Source organism: Colletes gigas, unplaced genomic scaffold (assembly GCF_013123115.1).
Source record: "Colletes gigas isolate AHSC1104 unplaced genomic scaffold, ASM1312311v1 Colletes_gigas_Sc00024, whole genome shotgun sequence".
Taxonomy (NCBI): Eukaryota; Metazoa; Arthropoda; class Insecta; order Hymenoptera; family Colletidae; genus Colletes; species Colletes gigas.
The window spans coordinates 1,488,684-1,502,701 of NW_025106653.1; the positions used below are offsets into that span (position 1 = coordinate 1,488,684).

At 40.2% G+C, this 14,018-nt stretch overlaps 1 protein-coding gene across 4 annotated transcripts in view; it reads right to left on the reverse strand.

Moving 5' to 3' along the window:
- The window catches only part of LOC122401420 (RNA-binding protein Musashi homolog Rbp6), a 1,207,497-nt gene that overhangs the window by 549,368 nt on the left and 644,111 nt on the right, over positions 1-14,018 (reverse strand). The window lies entirely within an intron of this gene.

The following is a 14,018-nucleotide window of genomic DNA, read 5'->3' on the forward strand; positions in this document are numbered from 1 at the left end:
TCTATTTCTTTCCTATGAATAGATTGCGGATCTTTATGCAAATTCATATATTTATTAATAAAATTAATGAACTCGGAGATTTGTAGAGGGTTAGGTCTGGACCCTTAAATATAATAATTTGTATCTTTAAGTATTTCTCATCTGCAGTCTACTTATGAATACTGAAATCCGTCTGCGCATTTCTGCACATAAATAATTATTGAAGTATTTTTGCTTTTTGAGTTGATATTTTCTGCTAATTATTTGTGCACAATTTTGTAGATATTAAAAAAAAAAACTTTTTATATTCCACGAGAAAGAAAAGAATCTGTATTTTTTTAAATCAATGTCTTTATATTTTCAAATCTTATTATTAAACTGGGGATCTTTATGCAAATTCATATATTCATTAGTGGAACTAGGACATTTGTATAGGGTTGTCTGAACTCCTAAATATAATAATTCGTATCTTACTTTAAGTATTTTAGAATTTCCCATAAATGCATGAACATCCACAGTCTACTGATAAATAATGGCTAGATTGGTTCTTTGTGACTTTTCAATCATGGGTTAGGTCTGGGTTAGATTGAGAGGGTTGTCTGAACCCCTAAATATAATAATTTGCATCTCACTTTAAGTATTTCTCATCTGTAGTTTTGACCATCTGTAGTCTACTTATGAATACTAAAATCGATCCACGAAACTTTTATATTTTATTCCTGACTCAGAAATTTTTATTAAACTTGAAAATAACTATTGCTCAAAATCATTGATTTTCAATGTATTATTTTTTATTTAGTTAATAATTTAGTCTGGCAGTACACTGAGAAAATCAAGTTCGATTCGACTTGTATAGTTTCATATTTCATAGTTTCGTGATAAAAGTGCACAAAATGGCTTTTAACAAGCGTGCCAACGCCCCGCGGATAATTTCCACGGTAACAGACGTTTTCGTTTAACACGTTCGTCGTTCCAGAAATTCGTATCGAGCAGTACTATTTCCTCCGGTTGGTTTACGTCGGAATGAATTCACTGATACGAAACAACGCCGGAGCTATCGCCGAACGCGCCGCTATGAAATATCACAAATCAAAATTGGCGGGCGTGGAGGTGGCGAGGGAGGGGCGAGCTGCCATCCAGTTCCGAAGTACGGCAATATTTTAAGCTTCCGAACTTTCTGGTCGGCCCCGATTCAGATTTCCGGGGCGAGGGGGAAGGGGGGGGGGCGCCTGGCGATTCGTCTATTTCTCGACGTCATCTCGTCTAAACGATCTTCGCGGCGCAGCGGTTCCTCCGCAGTAGATTAATCGTCGATCCCGTGGCGGAGGGAAGCACCGACGAAGCTCTCAAGGATAGCCCGGGCAGGCCAACGGAGGAGGCAATTATCCTCGTATCGAACGTAGTCCTTCCGTGGCTGATTGTACGCGCGGCCGCGGGAAGATTTACAACGCCTAAATCACTGGCCGGCGTAGAAAGTCGGAGAGGGTCGAACGAAAGGGGGAGGGGGAGGGGGGGGGGAGGAAGAAGGAGGAAAAGATGTAGCAACCAGAACGAAACGTAGAAACGAGAGCTTAGGGCGAGAGACCCAGGGAATTTCCCGCCTAAGAGCCGTTCCCCGACTTTAACGGGGCTCGCAGTCGCCCGGGTCGCTTCGTTTGCAGTTACAAATATTAATTCTCGTCCCTCTCCGCCCCTCCCCCTTTTCCCTCCGACCGACAAAACCCGGGGAGGTGCTCTGCCGGGGCATCGAACGTTTATCACCATCGCTTGTTCCGAGCGATACCGGCGCTGCCGCACATAAGTCAGGATGATTAACACGCGAGGCGTGCGTGACTGGCTCTGAGCGACTCGAATTTATTCGCTTCTCTTTGCCCCGCGCAACCCTGCGCCGCCACCTTCTGCTTCTGTTCCTCTTCCTGCTCTTGTTAATCTGCCTTCTTCAGAGCTGTCGGAGGGCCCGCTTCTTCCTCCTTCCTTCTTCCTTCTTCCTCTTTTCGGTATCCACGGGTTCTTTTACGACCTTCCACACACCGACGGAGCTGCCGTAGCAGTTAAGGTCATGAAGTTTAAATTGCCACGTGCTCGCCATACCTGCCGGCCAATTAAAGCCTCCTTGCTCGCGTCGAAGGTTCACGGACGTCGCGGCTTCTCCTTGGAACGGCCCAGGAATCTCGATCGACCGCCACCCGTTTATTAATTCGATCGATTTTCGGGGATCCGAGCACAACTTCTGGGGCTGGTGTATTTTTTGTCGCGTTTAGAGACGAGATCTTCTGCGTTAACTGCGATTCTGTATTTCTTGTCTGTTAGTAAATAACACTTTATTTCCGTGATACACTTTATACAAGAATATACGTTGTACAGGGTATTCCCCATTTTTCTATACACACTTCAGTAGTGTGTTCTACAAGTAAAACTGAGACTAAAATGTTATATAAAAAAAAATTCATAAATGCTTTGTTAAGAAGTCATGACAAAAATATGAAATGTGATGTAAATTCTGTTGAATATACCTATGTTCCCATTTAAAAGTGACGTACTACTGAATTTATTGTTGACTTCATATATTGTATACGAAATGGATATCTGTAAACTCGCGATTGGAGAATACTTTTGGCATTTTAAACACTGCTCGTTCAGTAAGTGATTAGTTTAATTATGTGGTGACTTGCTATTATTGTAGGAAGAATTAGTTTGTTGTTTCCAATCATTTCATCAGTAGAGAAACCCTAGCAGGTCCTGCTTTAGATGTCGGTCGAGAAATGTATATATAGAAATAGGTGGTCGATCAAACACTTGTGAGAGAGTCAAGAGCGTATCCCTCTAGTGGCGAATGCAAGAAGCGCCGCCATAGTGGATAGCGAGACCTTGTCAACTCCCACAGTATTCATGCAGAATTCTGAAGTATCTAGTCCTCAAAAGGAACGTTCACAATGCATTCAATCCTCAGTTTTTAGCCATAACCTCCAATAATTATAATTTCCAAAGTTATAACCTCCTAATGCAAGAAGCGTCGCCACAGTGGATAGCGAGACCTTGTCAACTCCCACAGTATTCATGCACAATGCATTCAATCCTCAGTTTTTAGCCATAACCTCCAATAATTATAATTTCCAAAGCTATAACCTCCTAATCCGTAAATCACGAGCACAGTTTCACCGACACCAATTACTAGTATGTCATTGCTCTCGAAATACACAAGCAGACTCACTCAGTCCAAGCGTAGTAATCTATCCAAGGATATTTTCTCTGTATTCTTATATTCGTATGATACAGTTAAAAACTTTTACGAACCAGAGGAACTGTTTCAAAGAACGTGCACCGTCGTACGTTTCCAAAGTTGTCCATAATCCAAATCAGTTCTCCGCGGTCTACGTTACCGAAGACAAATTCGCGTCATCAAAAATTTGTTCCCCGAATTCGACACAAAGGAGAAAGCGGGCGATGGGTGGAACGAGGAAGGGGTAAACCGTTTAATCGAGCACAGAGGAGGACTCTAATTCCCGCACAAAGCAACGGACGAATCGGTCGGCTTGAATTCCTAGGAATAAATCGCCTCTCTAAGCCCGCGCCGTATTGGCGGTGTTTTCTCGGGAAATGAAATCTCGTTCATAAAGCCGCTTGCTCTGCCGCGGAGCCCACTCCGTGCTGGATATGGAATTTTTTTCGACGGCCGTTTCGATAACCGTTAATGGCGAACGGCGTATTCGTTCGCCATAGCATTCTGGCGTTCCGTGTGCGCGAACACGATAATTTCACGAGGGTAGCGTTCGTTGACACGCCTACTGGCGCTCGAAAAATTTTTAAAGCTTTTCCAGACGAGACCGGAAACCGTCCTTAGCCTCGTTATCGCGGGAAAAGCTGAATCGTGGCTGTTGAAACGAACGAGAACAAACGAATTCTTCGCGAAATGTTCGAATTTAAGGCGTGAAATACAAGTAAAAAATTACAAAAAAAATTGCAAGTTGTATAATCTTTCGTTGGTTTTAACACCTTATTATAGCTGAATTTCGTGAAGTTAAACAAAAGATGATCGTAGGATTTACGAAACCTTCTGGCGATACGATTTAGGAGCAACGACAACTTTTAGGAATATTTTCATTTAATTAGTATAGAATGTTCTACGATCGATCTACTTTCATGAAAGCATAAACATGCAGAATAAAACTGCGTTGTTACATTTTTGTGTGCTACATAAATATGGTCGGGAGTTATATGAATCGTATCTGACTTTCCTGAAATGTTTATAGCACACATAAAACAAAGTGTCGTCTGTCAATTTTTTGTTTACGCTTTTCATTACCCAGTTATTTCATATACAACCATAGATACTCGTATGTCGTATATATCATGTATTCGTCGCTGGATTTAGCTTATATTCGGTAATACAGAAATTTTGTTGTTATTTTTATTTCGAGTCTAAGGGAATTAAAATTAAACACTTCTACATTACGAGATTCGTTGTTTGTTCCTTGAAACACTTAGTTTGCTAAATAACGAATAACGAATGTATCGTTCACTTTTCTACGTAGAAAACTCTGTTACGTAACAGATGTAAGTAAACTACAAACGATTTGTTGATTACAAAATAATATGGTATTTCTATGATGTTGTTACCTATAATGACGGTACAAGTATTCCATCGTATCAAATATATGACATTAACTGAACTGCAACTGGAATATATGTCCGTTGCAAATAGCAGTTAATGACGTCGTTATACTGATTTCCAAGTTTGTACTTCATGAAACGGGGATATTTTCGATTTGCACTGCTTGTCAATCGTATGTTATATAAGCAAAGATATTTACACCAAATACAACGTACGATATTGCATTTTTACATTTAATGAAAAATAACCATTTTTAAAGTTACGTTCAACTGAAACATTGCCCAATATTTTAAACTATACGTAACAGAATAAATTTCACTAGTAAAATACAGAGTTATTCTGGAACTTAAAACAAACTATACTTTTCAAAACTATTTTCTGAACAAAGTCTAATGTCACATGTTCATAGTCGAATCAGAAGGGATTTGAAACTCGAACACTGGACCATTTGCTATTTGATCGAATTTCCAAATTTGTGTGATGAAAAATTTATATATTACGGGTCGATTGGAGAGAAAATGGAAAGCATAAGATACCTAATAGAAAAAGACCCGTCGATCCATAATCTCACAGCGATTAGTATTTTCTTCGCGCGTCGTCTTCGCGAAACGTGCGATCACGCGATGGTTCGCGCGCACGTGTTCCACGCGAGGCTTTTACGAGCGTTTTACGCGACTTTCATGCGCGTATGGCGCGCGGCAAGGATTTTGTGCATTGTAACGGGAACGATAAAACCGTGGGGTTACCATTCCGATGATAAAGCGACGCACTTGCCGCGCGAAGTTCATCAAAACTTTATTGCTCGTTCCTTCTCTCTTCTTCCTATAAAGTTGAAAGTCTGCGTACAATTTTCAGGCGTTCTCTTCGAGGAGAGTGCAACTTTCGCGTGAATTATGGGCGAAACCACACGAGGGGTGGAAACGTAAGAAATATATTCGGCTTAAGGTAAGCGCGACGAATTGTTTTCCGCGTCGATGTTAATGCATGCTCGCGCGAAAGGAAAGCTCCTTTCCAAAGAGAATCGGCATGGATCGTAAAGCGAATTGATCTTCTCGACGTTACTACTTTTTCACAAATATTGAACTTTCGTGAAACTTGAATCGAATAACTCCTTAATGGGTTGCTCGAAATTACTAAATAAAAATGTTAGAAAATGTTTTCTTTCATGTTTGTATCTTTGAGAATAAATTAACACGAAGGGAAACCTTTTTGATCTCTTATGTGTTTATTCGTCCCCTGTGTTCTACATCATTTAAACATTTATAATTTTCTAAGTTTATTTAGTATTTTTCTCTACTAACTCGTCATATATTTTTATTAGAGACAACTCATAAAGGAAATTGATCAATTACTTATCAATTCATATTTTCGAATTGATATTTATACAGTCTTCACACACGTGTGAAAAGTAAGAAAATACAAAGTCACACGATATTAGCAAATTATAATCGAAAATATTAAATAAATAAAGCGAAAATCGTGTGGATGGATGGAGTTTAAAAATCAATATTTGTGAATCTCTAAATTATTTACGCGCGCAGTTAGGGGCAAAATGTTAGAAAAATTACGAGCTTCGAAAGAATCGTGTCCGCCACGGTGCCTGTCAGTGTCACCTGCGAGAACGTCGTTCGATAAAAAAAGTCAAAGGTAGATGGAACGAGCTTACGCCATAATCGCAATCGAATTCCGCGGTTATCTACGACAGACACGTACGATCAGATCGGCTCTTCCCACCGCGGAATATCTGTCTGGTATTTGCTTAATGCATAAGCAATTTCCGTGTCGGAGGCGGCACAGACAGCTTCCTATAATAACCCACTTACAGAGTCGAGGATGAACTATTGTCGATCCACGGCCAACTCGATTTCGAATTTTCCCGGGAATTCGGCGCGAATCGCGAACCACTTCGAGGCGTTTTTCTCCGCGTGGAACACGATACGACGCGCCCGGGACGGAACTGGTGAAAAGAGAAACGACGAGCTCGTCGCGGATTTGGTACGACTGCGCTCGTCGTGGTCGCCCCGAGGGAATTCCGGGGACAATACATACTCCGCTACCTTTGAACGATACGACGGAAGTGGGAGATATTAGGCCGCATACCGCGGCTACGGATTTACAATGAAGTTTGATTGGCATTTGACTGCAGTTCGATTCATAACGGCCGAGACCTCGTATTATCAGATTTCTAAAGCGACGAACACAATCCGCCCTCTAAGACGGCTTATCTGCGCGGTTTGCATTGGAATTTACTCGCGGTAACGTCATCGCTCGCGAATGATATTCGTTCATTAATATTTTCCAATCGAATAACCACTGACTCTAACGTTTCGTAATCCAACAGGGAAAGAAAGTTTTTAATATAGGATAACGCGAGCATCGAGTTCTATTAACTTACAATAATTAAAATAGTTTTGAGATTTTTCGTGCACAAGTAGACAAAGATGTCAACAAAGATGACAGTGGTAAAATATACTTATTTGTAATCGATGCTGTTGATCGTGTTTAGTGGATTTAATATAATATAGTTGTTGGTTTCGACTCTAGTACGGAAGCTAAAACTTTTATAAAGTTTAATGCAAATCAATGAAATCGATTTGAATAGAAGTTTTCAAAAGCACGTTCCGTCTAGTTTAATGCAGAAACTTGAAAGATACGAGCAACAAAGATACGAATTTCCTTCGAGAGGTACGCCTGGCTGATCATATATTGGCTATTACTACTTGTGGCTGACCTTTTTAAATCGGACAGTGAATGCTGTATATCAGAGGTTTCGTTCCATTTAAAGCTCGCATAGTTATGTATATTTTTAATTTATAGTTAATGTTATTTAAACCGAGAAATTTAATACATTCGTTGGAAATATCGCATTGCATAGAAAATGCTGACGTTTTCCTCTACCCAATTATTTTTAATTTCTGGACGACCGAAACACGGCCATTTTAAACCGTTGTTCCGTATAATTGCACGGAATTTTTTTTACGCAGCAAAAACTTCGGATATTTAGAAGAACTCGCAGATCTTTCAACGATTTATTATCGCTGTGGCTGTATCAAATTCTTTCATTCATCGCGAACATTCCACCGCGAAAAACATTCTAAATTATTCAATTAAATATATCTCGACTCATTTAATTAATACGAAATCTTGGTTTTTTCGAACTCATGATTCTCGATATTCTATTTCCAATTAATAAAGGTTTCATAAAGTATACAATACTTGAGATTATGCGAACGAAGTAAAAATAAAACTATTTAATATTATTACAATTAATTACAAATTAATTATTTTGAGTATATAAATATTTTAATACAGTTGTCAAATATATTTACAAAATTGATTCTTCTCTAGAGAGACTACCAAAAATTTTTCACTGACAAACAAGTACGTGAGAATATTCCATAAAATTAGACGAGCACCCAGTATATTTTTCTAAACAGTGTGCCTTTATAAGAGTACAAGTGTATTTAGGAACTATCGAGTTCAATGAACTTTCACGGAGTTTGACGTTCAATTTTACGAAAGACCGAATGACAAAGTTGAATAGAATGGTAGGCAAATTGAAGTCAGAAGTTTTCAGAAAGCAATAAGGAAGTTTGCAATATAATCACATCACAACGAGAAAAAGAACCATTTCACTTAAACTTCATGGCAGTGATGCATAAAGTCTAGTCCGCAGAACATTCCATAAAATTTTTACCACTCACGAGATAAAATAAAAATCAAAGTCAAATATCTGTGCGAAAAATATGAGGTTGTAATTTATAATTTAACATTTAGAATATTTTATAGATACGACTCGTAATGCAATTACATAATGTGTACGAACTTACAAATAATAATAGAAAAATTAGTAGAAAGAGAAGTTGTATAAAACCACAAAAAATTATATGTTTGATTTAATTCTCATCTCAAATACATACGTATCGAAAAAGCTACATACTTGTGAGACTTTTCAAGCTCTGTATTCAGCTGTGTTTAACTTTCGCGACTTACCTGAAACAGAAAAAGAAAAATCGAGTTAGTAACAAAGAATAACAACCACGATTTAAGTTATATCAGGGATGTGTATATCTAAAGTCATAGAATGATGTACCTGAATTGGGAGTAGAAACAAATTTTGCTCGATTGAATCGTAAGAAGCTGAGTAGCCTAAAGTTATTGAATGTGTACAGTGTAGTTTATTTTTACGTATAGTTTCGAACGTGAATATACAATAATTGAATACTATTGTGAGACGATACCTAGCATAGCATTGCAATTATACTATATCGTTTGGTCAAGCTTGTTAATAGTCGAAAAAACATAGTTAGACAGGGAGAAACTAGAGTTTTTCAAAAATAATTGAATGGGTAAGTATTACAATCACTTAATGCTCACTGTTCTATATTATAATTGCACTTTAAAATTTTCTCCAAAATTATGAGTAACATCCAATGATTTCTTAAAAAATAAAGCTTACAATTTATTTTACATATTCTCCAAGGAACATCGATTAAAAGCTACAGCGTTGAAAATTACACGAAACTACAAACGTTTAAAATTTTGGTCCGAATAACTTACAAACTACCAGCTCCTGTCCATCGTGCAAAATTCGCGGAACGAATTTCACAACTGACTCCCACAGAGCTTCGAAGATATTAATGTGACAACACCTATTACGCCGAGCCACCCAACATTCGCGTTGCATTTCCCGGGGCCTGTTCAGCGTACAGACACGTCGATTAGACATAAATCTGGATTAGCGATTCAGCAAAACAACCCTTTCGCCCACAATATCGGGAAGCAATAAATACGCGACAGCGCGAAGTCCGCTCCGGACATCGTCGTGCAACACCTGAACACGCAACGACCGATCGTTTCTGTCCAGCTTGCACTACCCGGGAGCACGGTCACATCCGGTCGCGATCCGATGAATCCGGATTATTCGCGGAAGCGAGAGGACGTTCTGGTTCCTTCGGAGCGTGGAGGAGGGACAGGCTCTATCTCATCAAGGATCGCTTTCACGGGTCGTTGCGTTTCATAAATTGGCCGACGGTTTCATTGGCTTCGAACCCCGTGACGATCCGCGACTGTGAGAGCTCCCGGCCCACGGGACGAACCGACTCGTTTCGCTCGTTCCGCGATGAACAGAGACGGTAAAAGTCCAGCGACGGCGGAATGAACATCGACGCGGATACGAGAGAAAGAGAAAGAGAGAGAGAGAGAGAGATTCCAGTGGAGTGAATAAGGAGAAACGCAGAATCACGATGAGCCGTCGTAATTATCGGCACTCTTTACATATGAAACCCGAGCGACTATCCATCCCTACGGGTGTTCATAACGCATGGGTAGCTCATCAGGTAAATGCACGATCGATATTGCGCGGCGAGCGCGGGGAATTGCAACTGCTATCTAATAACCCTGCAAATATCGTATCTTAACCTCCCGTCCTACCCGAACAACCGTGGCCTGGCTGTGTGTGCGCGACCAAACGAACGCGACCGTCGTGTTTGTTCGGTCGACGTGACTCGCGCATAAAGCCCCGCGTATAGTTCGGGCACCGATACCAAATCGATAATCAATGAATCGACAGCCGGAATGACATCGTCGATGTTATATTCCGTCCTCGATCCCTCCCGCCCAGCCTGGTGTCGAACACCGTAAATTGATTGCGCACGGGCTATCAGCGAAGTGTAGATTACTTTTGTGTAGCGGCTTGCTGCTGCGAGAAGCGAACCAAATAGCGGGAGGAAAGCTTTTTGATCTGGGCCTGCTAGTGGGACTCATTAATAGAGGAACTCTAGCAAGATCTACTTTACGCTCGATCGAGCACTTGTGAGAGAGACAAGAGCGTAGCCCTCTGGCTGCGGGGGTGGAAAGTATCACACTTTAAATTCAGTTCTGGGTCGCGACAATGTTCCAGGTCGGTTTCAAGACAAATCGAATTAAGTAATCGGTTTCGTTTTATGAATCTTTAGTAAATTTAAACTATTCTGCTGATCGTGACCGTAAAATAAATTCTCCGTTCATTTACTGAATAAATTATTCACATTTCTAGACAATATTTTCAAGTTTATTTTGCATGATTTGGGTAACTTTTGGGTGGTTTGTTCGAACGAATTCAATATTTAGAAGATTCTGGCGGTTTTTATGTAGTTATCTTAAAACATAGTGACCTTTGTCATTCAGCCCATTAGTAAAAAATTAAATATACAAACATATTGAACGATGTTTTTTTTTGCTGCAACTTTTAATAATTCAATGAATAGAAATCTGTCTAATTTCATACTAAGAGCATACAATGAACAAGAACGGAAAAGATTTACTTTTAATCAACGTATCAGCCTTTTATAAATAAAGGAAATATACAATTACGTGAAAAGAAGCTACACGAAAGATAGAATTTCGTAATAATAATAATAAATTCCATACGAAACAATTAGAAAGAACAATCGACTGGTATTAAATATCAAAGAACGAAACGTGTGTTCGGTTTCTCAGAAGAAAAGCTACTCGTTCACGCGCCTAATTGGAAAGTCGCGCGTCGAAGCACTGGGTATTATTACCGGTGTCGAAACGTATCGAGTTAACGAGAAAACGTTAATTGGGGTGAATAAAGTTTGCGCGGTCCTGAAACATTATGTTCGTCGAATGGTCGTTCATTCGTTAATTTTAATTGTAATTTAATAACCGTTGTGTCGTCTGTATTTACTCGTCGATTATTACAATCGACGCGTGAAGCGAACGAGGCGCGTCCATTTGCGTTGTTTTTCCCGTCGCGGTTGTAACTTTCCATCTACGAATGAGCGATCGTGATACGCGCAACCAGAAATGTAATCAATGAATGGATAAGTTTCCAATACTGCTGAAGGATGACTGACGAGGCAGACAGTGCTGGTCAATCTTCGTAATAATAATCCTTGTTATCGCAGTTATACCCGTTGCTTATTATCCCACAATAATGAGATCCATGACGTGTTCAGTACCATTATACTAACTAGCCCATTACAGAAAATGTGATAGATCTCTGTTCTGATCGCACATAGAGAAAAATAGCTCATATAGGTAATACCTAATTAGATAATTATTTCTAATACCCAGCCTGTCTTCCCCTGAACTGTCTTCTACCATTTCCTACATATTTGAATAACTGTGTAACTAATTGTAAATGTAAATAATTAGCTTATTATGTAATTCTATTAGAGCGAAGGAAAGTCGTCAATTGAAAAGTAGAAGTGAATCGATATTCGATGCGTGTATTTTACATTTCTAATTTGAAAGTAAAAGAGTATTAAATAAAATAAAAATTCGAGATCAAACTTAATATAATAATTTATTTTTAAAAAATTTATTTGTCAAATATAACGTGGATTGTAACTCAAGTAATATGAATATTTTTAATTTGAAAATATTCAATTTTAGAGCATGGGTATTAAAAAAAATTGTAATTGAAGATGGTTTATTTGTAAAAAATAAGTAATCGATCGATTTCGTTAAAATAACGATCGTGTTCTCGAACACTGGCGAAGCCAGCAATCTCCAGAATTTGCGCCAACAACTCGAGGCTGTTCTACCCGACGGTTTACGACGTCCAAGTTCATTATGACAGTCGGTGAAACCGCTTCGCATACTCTTGAACGTCAGAGACGGATCCCAAGAGGGCACGCAGGACGATGGTGTGCCGTTCGTATCTCTCCCAGAACCTGATGTCCACCTAGCCAACGATTGCCGCGGCCAACACATTTCCCCGTACGCACGTTATGATATCGCTATATTATGCTAATTACGCAGTGCGGGCTCATGGTCAATGGTGCATACTAATGGCCATAGTGGGCCAACGAGGTGCCGTTACGATTGATCAAAGCTGCTTTGGTTATGCTAATTCCCTTCAAGCTGGCAAACGCGTCCCGGGCTCCGAAGAAGGGGAGAAAGAGTGGGGACGTGGGAAAGACTACAGAAGGGGGAAAAAAGTAGAACGAGAACATCAAGATTCCGCGAAATTTCCCCTATCAAAACGGGGCAAGATGCATAGCTGAAGATTATTCTTCGCCATCTTATAGATGATATCAGGTCAGTTCGTGAGTCTTTGCGTAGTTTTGTTTAAGTTAATTGCTACTCCAGGAAAATATGACAAGACACTTCGGAAAGAAAACTTCGTATAAGCATAGATTCCGGAAACTCTTCCCTTTTGAAATGTAAACATTGTTTCATCGTCATTTGTTTAATCGTTGAAATCATTCTCAAAAATGTCTTAAAAGAAGTCTTAAGCATTTATAAAATACTCTGCCACGAGCAAAATTTATAATTTGTAAAGAAAGAGATGTCAGGATTAATTTTTAATTTTCTCTACAGTACACTAGGTATCTTTGACACATAAATTAATTTAACGTTCCTCATGAAGAAAGTGATACGATGTGTAATAAAATAGAGAAGGGGATAAGGGTAAATCGCAGTGTAGAAGGGAGGAAAAAGTGGAGTGAACGGAGAACTGCGAAAGATGAAGAGGAAGGAAGGGGGGGGGGAGGATTGGATGGAGTTTTCCAAGTTACGCAGTCGAAGGGAAGGCGACACAAATGGGGAACCATTGAGAAGCACGGGGCGGCAGGACGAAAGTACTTTGTTCGGCGTTATTTGAATTTTTAATTAACGTACTACGCGTAGCAGCTTAATAATTAATAAGTCACTCGAGGACGCGCAGGGCGCTCGCCTGCTCAATGAACACCGCGTCACCCAGTCATTACGGGCTAATTGAAAATGATGATGACAGCGGCGTAAAGCCACTCGAGTCGAAACAATGCGAAGCATCGTGCCGCGTTTCGCGTTCTACCCCTCGTGCCGGGACCGGTTTCGCTCGTCGCCCGTGCCCGTCATCGCGACGTCGACGACGCACCCTTCCCGTCGACGGATTCCCATCGCGGGAGCCCTTATTCCCCGGTATTCTTTCCGTAGGAAGGACGAACGCGCGCCCAGTTAGACGAGAAAGAACACGCGAGCCGAGGAGGACAAAAACCCGGGGGCCAACAATGAGCGTTGTCGTCCGTGACGCTACTAAACTGAACGAGAGGGTAGAGAACGCGTTCACGATTCGACGCGTGGCCCCCTTTTTCCCTTTCGCGCGACGGCACAAAACTGCACGCACGCGAATCGCGAGGGATCCATTAAACGTTTCTGTTTGGGACCTGAAAGCTAGGTTTATGATACGGCGCGCGCTATTACGGAGGAACATCTGCCCCCTGCAAATATTCAGCCATTCGACGAATTTAAGGGTAGGTAGCTCTCAAAGAGTGGGTTTCAAACTCTTTGGAAGGTGTATCCAAAGAAAATTTAAAAAAAATGCAAATTAATCCATCGATGTGTCGCGTAATGATTGAATCAACCCTTTGACATACAATGAGAAGTCATAAGGCTACTTACTCGTCATTGAGTCTTATCTATATTAAAATTCACG